Source organism: Pseudophryne corroboree (assembly GCF_028390025.1).
Source record: "Pseudophryne corroboree isolate aPseCor3 chromosome 3 unlocalized genomic scaffold, aPseCor3.hap2 SUPER_3_unloc_1, whole genome shotgun sequence".
Classification (NCBI taxonomy): Eukaryota; Metazoa; Chordata; class Amphibia; order Anura; family Myobatrachidae; genus Pseudophryne; species Pseudophryne corroboree.
The window spans coordinates 2,394,368-2,402,516 of NW_026967493.1; positions in this window are offsets into that span (position 1 = coordinate 2,394,368).

Below are 8,149 nucleotides of genomic sequence, written 5' to 3' on the forward strand. Positions count from 1 at the left end.
AGGTTTCTAACCGCAAAGGGTGTTGATCCCTGTTTTTCACATATCATTTGAATTAGGACAGTTCTCAGGCCTTTGTTTTCTTTTCACGTTCCGAAGCCAAGTGGCTCGGACAGGCCTATTCTGGCCTTACAATCCTTTTAGTCTGTGATTGCTAGTTTAAACAAGAAAGGGTGTTTTACGTGTCCCTTGTCTTCAGAGATGCCTGTTTACTGATTTCCGTTGGACAGGCTTTTCTCAGATTCCCCCTTAACAGGATTCTCATTTTCACTGTAAGTCCTTTACTCTTCTCTCTTCCGCTCCCACAGAGTTTAGGAAGATAACAGAATAACTCTTTTTCAAGGGCAGTGGGTGACGTTGGTTCCCTAATGGGACAATTTACTGCTACTATCCCACTCTGTACATTAGGTGGCTTCTGAATATCCGGAGGATCCACGAGCTTCTGATTCGACACAGATCCAATTTATGCTCCGCATAGACGTTTCTCAACACGGTCCGTCAGAGGATTTTTCATTCCTCGGCACCAGAGACTCTATTTCTTCAGTCAAGTTGCGACGCAATGAGTGGTCGCCTCCATTCCTCTCGGAGCGGGGGACAACAATCTTGTTTCCAGATCAAGCCACCAGGTCAGACTCCTGGGTGAGGGAGCATGCCCCGGAGTTTTGTCAGCTGGTCCGCTGTGGGCGGAGATTTCGGATCGACCTCAGGGCGTTCTGACTGACTCTTTAACCCTTTATTACTCTCGGACGGCAGTAGCCGTGGAGGCCCTCAGGGCTCCGGGGAGTTTTCTGGTTATTCTATCCTGCCTCCTTTTCTATTTCTACTTCATGTTCAGTAACACAGGAGGGGATTATGCGTGCTAGTCCTCTCGGTGGCGCTGGTTGGGCCACGCATGACTTGAAGATACAGATACGCCTGTTGTCAGTAGAGGAGCCTTGGCTCCTACCTCGACTGGACTGTCTACTTCAACAGGCTCCTTTTTTCTCCTTGTTCAATTTTACACTGGTTTCGGTTACCCGTGTGACTGTTCACGAGACCTCAGAAGGGATGAGTTCCCTAGTTCGGTTAGGCCTACTGGGCTCCGATTTCAGAAGTCTATTACCTCTTCTCGCTTTTGCCACTTTGGGAAAACTTTATGGGACATAATGAAGATAAAAGGGGTTTTTCCCCCTTCTTCCAGTTACCATTCATCTTTGGTTTCTCTGGGAGGTTTTTTGCTCCGCTGCGCTTCAAACCACACTGACCGGAATTTTAGGTCTCTGCCTTTTTCGCTTTTCTTCCAAATGAGATTAGCCTAGCGGCCGTAAATTCGGCCTCTTGTTCAGGGAGTACTCTATTGGCAACTCCCCGGGCTGTGCTTCGGCCTCAGCGGTCGTTTCTTCCAGAGGGGAGGTCCATTTTTCATATAAATCTGACACTAGTGGTTTTCAATCCTCTCTGAATGTTGTCAGGGCTCGTCAACTCTCTCTACAGAGGTCTCAGGCTATTCGATGAAGTGTTTTTTCTTCTTTGCTCTGGACGATGCTCCCATACTAAATAGCCGGGGTCCCAGCATATGCTGGACAGTTGGATACATCTGATCATCAGACAGTCTTCTTGGCGGTTACTAGGGAGCCTCCGTTTTCCATTTCAGCGCGCTTTACGCGCATTGTAAGACCTTCGTGGGCAGCCGCCCGCGGGGTCTCCATGAATATTTTGTCGGGCGGCTACTTGGTCAAACCGACATTCGTTTTGTCAAATTCTACAAGTTTGACACTTTTACGGCCTCTGCATCACTGTTTGGCCGAGCAGTTTTTACAGGACTCTCAGCGTTTTCCCACCCGTTTTTTGGGAGCTCTGGGACGTCCCCATTGTAACTACACTCCAGTGGCCCCTAGTGGATGAAGGAGAAATCAGGATTTTGGTACTTACCGATAAATCCCTTTCTCCGATTCCACAGGGGCCACTGGACGCCCGCCCAGCGCTGTTTCTCCTGATTTTTGTTTGATTAACGATTGCAGATCACCATATGACTGCTTGTTGGGTTCAGGCTAGCCTGGTTTTTGTCAGGTTCTGTTCCAGGTTTAGTTTGTGTTCGCCTGGTTTACAGGGCGTCGCTAACCTCCTCTACCTTACGGTTTGTTTATTACAGCTCTCCTCGGGCACAGTTTAACGTAGACTGGCTTGGAGGGGAGATAGTAGGGGAGGAGCTAGCCACAGTGTGAGAATTTTTAAAGTGCCAGCTACCAATACCACCTACTATCTCCCCATTGTAACTACACTCCAGTGGCCCCTGTGGAATCGGAGAAAGGGATTTATCGGTAAGTACCAAAATCCTGATATTACACACCGTAATGCCCATTACACATTATTACACACCATAATGCAGATTGCACATTGTTACACACTGAAATGCCCAATATACATTATTACACATCATAATGCCCATTACATATTATTACACACCGTAATGCCCATTACACATTATTACACACTGTAATGCCCCTCACACATTATTACACAACATAATGCACATTACACATTATTATACACGGTAATGCAGATTACACATTATTACACACTGTAATGCCCCTCACACATTATTACACACCATAATGCAGATTACACACGTAATGCCCATTACACATTATCACAATGCCCAGTGTTTGTTCCCATGTGCCTCCCATTGGTGGTGTACAGTCTCAGTATACTTACCGCTTTGTGTATTACCCCCTCCTGCACACTGCCCATTCTTGCTGTTCCTCAGCCTCCGCGCAGAGAATACACAATATGGGCGGTGGGGAGAGGCTGTGATGACGTAGATCGGAATCACAAGCGAATATCGGTCACTACTGGAAACACGTGCGATATGCACTAGATAGTACACAATATAGTGAACATTGCCATGCCTGCACAGTCTGTTTTTCTTGAGATAATGGTCCCGCGGAGTGCGCATCGGTATCACAAGCGGTGTACTCACGCTGCGATATGTGCTAACTTTTCTTTCCATCTTTTGAACTTTTTTATACTTTACGATCCTTGCTCATGTTAACCGAATGCTTGTGTTGACCTATTTTGGGTGTCGACTTAGTCACTGTCGACCAATAGTGGTCGACCCTATGAACCACACCCATAAATGTGTATCAGTGCCGTTATTAGTGTATACTGATGCGTGCTAATTGTTGGTCACCATAGATCCAGTCCCATGTTATGTATATCACTGCGACCCCTCATGCATGCCACTGACATTAAGCAATTGTACTGCCAGCATGGCTTCTTATTGATGTATTGATGTGGCCGTTGATGATTACAATATGGGGTCACTAATGATATTGCTATGGCTTATCATCATGTGAGCTCTTATAGGGGGTTACGGGTCTAATTCAGACCTGATTGCTCCTCTGGGAATTTGTGAGGTCTGCGATCAGATAGTCACAGCCCAGGCAAATTTCCTCCCTGTGTAAGTCTGCGTACGCCGTGTGAAAAGTTTTGCAAATGCCGGACAGCTGAGAATCCGTTACCAACTCACCATGGAATGATTTTCCATACCAACTCACCATGGAATGATTTTCCAGTCTGTGTGTAGCGCAGGACTTACTCCTACAGGGCGATAGAATCAGGCTGATCGGGACCAGAGCTGACGTCACACACCCGCCCTGGAAACACTCCCAGAAAATGGCCAATTACCACCTCTAAATGTCCACCTCCTGTCAATCGGCCTGCGTTCACCTAGTGATCCAAATTTGGCCTTGCGCCTGCACATTACGATCCATACACATGCGCAGTCGTTTCATAACACATTTTGAGTCTGGGTTCTGCATATGTGATTTTTATTTCTTCCGCATTACTAATTAAAGAAAATATACTTTTACCTGACAAAGTTTGCTTTTGTAGCTATCAGAATTAAATTTCGAATTTTAATTTTTTTCTCTCACTATTTTCATAATTTTATTGTATGTAAAAATAAAACAAACAACGACTAACAGAAAATATGAAAAAAGTTTAGAAATTAATATTTTTTGTATTTATTATTATTATTATTATCCTTTATATGGGTTCCGCAGCACCCAATTACACAGTACATAAATAATCAAAATGGGAAAGCAGCAACTTACAGTTGATGACAGTATAGGACAAGTACAGGGTAAATAAACATAGCTACATCAGCAGATGACACTGGAATAAGTATCAGGTGGCAGAAGACTGCGGGATTTGGTGCAGTTGAAGATTATTAAAGTAAGAAAAAGTATAAGCACATGAGATAAGAGGGCCCTACTCGTGAGAGCTTACACACTAAAAGGGAGGGGCAGACGGGTGACACAGACAGGGTACATAGAGAGCGTAAAACGGTGTGTTAGAATGAGATTTGGCTGGGTTTGGGGAAGAAGTGGGTCTTGAGAGCCCGTTGGAAGTTTTGTAGAGAGGTGGATAGTCTGATGGGGAGAGGTTGGGAATTCCTGAGAAATGGAGCAGCACGTGAAAAATCTTGGATGTAGGAGTGGGAGGAAGTACTCAGTAGGCAGGAGAGACAGCGTGCATTGGCCCTCATTCCGAGTTGTTTGCTCGCTAGCTGCTTTTAGCAGCTTTGCACACGCTAAGCCGCCACCTACTGGGAGTGAATCTTAGCTTTGCAGAATTGCGAACGAAAGATTAGCAGACTTGCGAAAAAGAAATTTCTTTGCAGTTTCTGAGTAGCTCGGGACTTACTCTGCCACTGCAATCAGTTCAGTCAGTTTCGTTCCTGGTTTGACGTCACAAACACACCCAGCGTTCGCCCAGACACTCCCCCGTTTCTCCAGCCACTCCCGCGTTTTTCCCAGAAACGGCAGCGTTTTTCCGCACACACCCATAAAACGGCCAGTTTCCGCCCAGAAACACCCACTTCCTGTCAATCACACTCTGATCACCAGAACAAAGAAATTTCTTTATTAAGCCGTGAGTAAAATACCAAACTTTTTTGCAAATTTACTTTGCGCAGATGCACTGCGAACATTCGCATGTGCAGTTTGCGACAAATCGCTCCGTTGCGAAAACCACTAACGAGCGAACAACTCGGAATGAGGGCCATTAGCAGAGTGAAGATGGGTGGGAGTTTAAAGGGAAATATGGTCAGAGATGTAGATGGGAGAGGAGTGGGTGAGGGCTTTGTGAGTGTGAGAAGCTTGAAATGGATTCTGAAAGGGAAGGGAAGCCAGTGAAGGTCTTGTAAGAGAGGAGTGGTGGACATAGTGTATTTGGTGAGGAAAATGAGCCGGGCAGCAGCAGTGACGATAGATTGGAGTGGAGAGAGGTATTTGTGAGGAATGCCAGTCAGGAGGAGATTGCAGTAGTCCAGTCTGGAGATGACCAGTGAGTGGATAAGAGTCTTAGGGTGGGATGTACTAAGCCTTGAAAAGTGATAATTTCACTGTGAGAAAGTACCAGCCAATCAGCTTCTAACTGCCATGTCACAGGCTGGGTTTGAAAAATGACAGTTAGGAGGTGATTGGCTGGTACTTTCTCACAGTGAAATTATCACTTTTCAAGGCTTAGTACATCACGCCCTTAGTAGCATCCTGGGTCAGAAAGGGTCTGATCCTGGAAATATTTTTTAGATAATAATGGCAGGTTTGTGAGAGGTGCTGAATGTGTGGTTTGAAGGAGAGGGAGGACTCAAGGATTACTTCAAGACAGCGCACTTGGGGACTAGAGGAAATAGTAGTGCCATCAATAGATAGTGAGATCGTAGGAGGTGAGGTTATGCGGGAGGGAGGGAAGATGATCAGCTCGGTCTTAGACATGTTAAGCTTAAAAAAGCGCTGGGACATCCAAACAGAGATAGCAGAGAGACAGTTGGAGATACGAGTGAGGAGAGCAGGGGAGAGGTCAGGGGAGGAAAGATAGATTTGAGATTATATTGGAAACCAAAAGAACTAATGAGCTTACCTAGTGAGGATGTATAGAGAGAAAAGAAGGGGCCCAAGGAAAGAACCTTGGGGTACACTTACAGGTAGTGGAAGTGAGGGGGAGGTGGAATCATGAGAGTATTTCTTCTGTGATTATATGGACTTTCTCGTATTAGCCCCCAAATAGAATCCCCCATCATACTCCATTTTTGTTACAACTCCATTATCTGTGCATGAGTTGCTGACAGGCTGTGTTACGTCTCCTCTACCCCAGAGACTTCTATCTTATTTCCGTGCACTGTTTAGACTCTTATTTGTTACATGTACAGTAATCTATTCTGCAGAACTACAGCTATATTATATGGAAACTCTGTCTGTGCATTGAGAGATGGACATGGTTTAGCTATCTGAATAGTTACACACTGCTTACGTGTAATGATGGTCAGGATACTACTTGCTTTCCCCCCCGCTCGTCCCCTCCATTACTTAATAAATCAAACTTCTCCTTATATGGTCATTCAAAAACTTTAATATTTATTGATCATTGTAAAAGGGACAAAAGCAAAGTTTTTTAAAAAAAATGATCAAAAGTTTTGGTTATTTTTCGATATAGAGAATCAGAAAATAGTCATTAAAATAAAGACTGATTTATTTTTTATTTTTGTTGACCGGTGTAATCGTCCACTGTGCACAACAGTGATCAGGTTAAGCCCTACATACGCTATCCTGGATGTCAGCTGTCAATATCCCAGCAGAGGGGCGAGAAATAAGAGTCCCCTTGCGGACTCGCTGCGCTTACCATGCTGCGGGCTTGATGGCTAAGGGCGCTCACCACAGTATTTATTCCCACTCTATGGGTGTCGTGGACAATCACAAGTGGGCATAGCCCTGGCGCACTAGAATTCCTGCTGGCGGCATTGTCGGCTCATGGGATTTTGGCATTGGCGTGTTAAATGCCCTTAGTGTGATTTCTAGATGGTATGATCAGTAGACACTAAGCAATCTGTTGTGTATTCCTTTATATATTAGTGGCTGTTCATATGTTTGGACAATTCCTAGTAGGTTATGAAGTGACTCACTGGTCATTAGTAATTCTCTTGTGAATGTTGTGACCTGCTCTGTATGTGTATGAACACATGGCGTCAGTTCCAGCCGCTGCTACTCGGAAAATAAAACAACTTATAATTTATTTGCAGGGGCATCAGCGGCTCCCGGGCAGACCAGCCGTTAGTGATAACTGCCGCCGCTCTTCCTGTATGCGGCCGCAGTGTTCCGCTTTGAGCGGTGTGAGCTTATGCGGCACTATGTGTTGTTACTTTCAGCTCTCTGACGTCCAGATTCATTTGAACTCTAGACTAATATAAACAGCAGCAGAGGTATATGCAGTGTTATTTTCTGTCAAATATTCATCGTTTTTTCAACGAGACTCAATGGATCGGAATAACGCCTATGCGCATTCTGATGGATATCTGCCTTCCCCAGGGCAAAACAAAACACCGGAGGCAGTGTATATGTGGTTGATCTTGTCCCCAAGCAGCGCTGAGGCATCAGGCAGAAAGAGCAGAGGGCACTACACAGGTGACACAGCAATGACCATCCCTAGTGGGCAGTGAGGGGCATGTACCCAGGTGAGGTGTGAGAGGATGGAGATCGGGCAGGGGCATTACACAGGTAATGCAGCGATGGCCATCCCTAGTGGGCAGTGAGGGGCATGTACCCAGGTTAGATGCCAGAGGGGGAGACAGGTTGGGGGCATTACACAGGTAATGCAGCGATGACCATCCCTAGCGGACAGTCAGGGGCATGTACCCAGGTGAGGTGTGAGAGGGGGGAGACAGGGCAGGGGACATGACACAGGTAACGCAGCAATGGCCATCCCAAGCGGGGAGTGAGGGGTATGTATCCAGGTGAGGTGTCAGAAGGCGGATACAGCGGGGCATTTCACAGGTAATGCAGCGATGGCCATCCCTAGCGGGCACTGAGGCGCATGTACCCAGGTGAGGTGTGAGAGGGGGAGACAGGGTGGGGGGGCATTACACAGATAACACAGTGATGGACATCCCTAGTGGGCAGTGAGGGGCATGTACTCAGGTGAGGTGTCAGAGGGGGGAGACAGGGTGGGGGCATTACACAGGTAATGCAGCAATGGAATTCCCTAGTGGGCAGTGAGGGGCATGTACCCAGGTGAGGGGGGGAGACAGGGTGGTGGGCATTACACAGTTAATGCAGCAATGGCCATCCATAGCCGGCAGTCAAGGGCATGTTTCCAGGTGTGGTGGGAGTCAGGG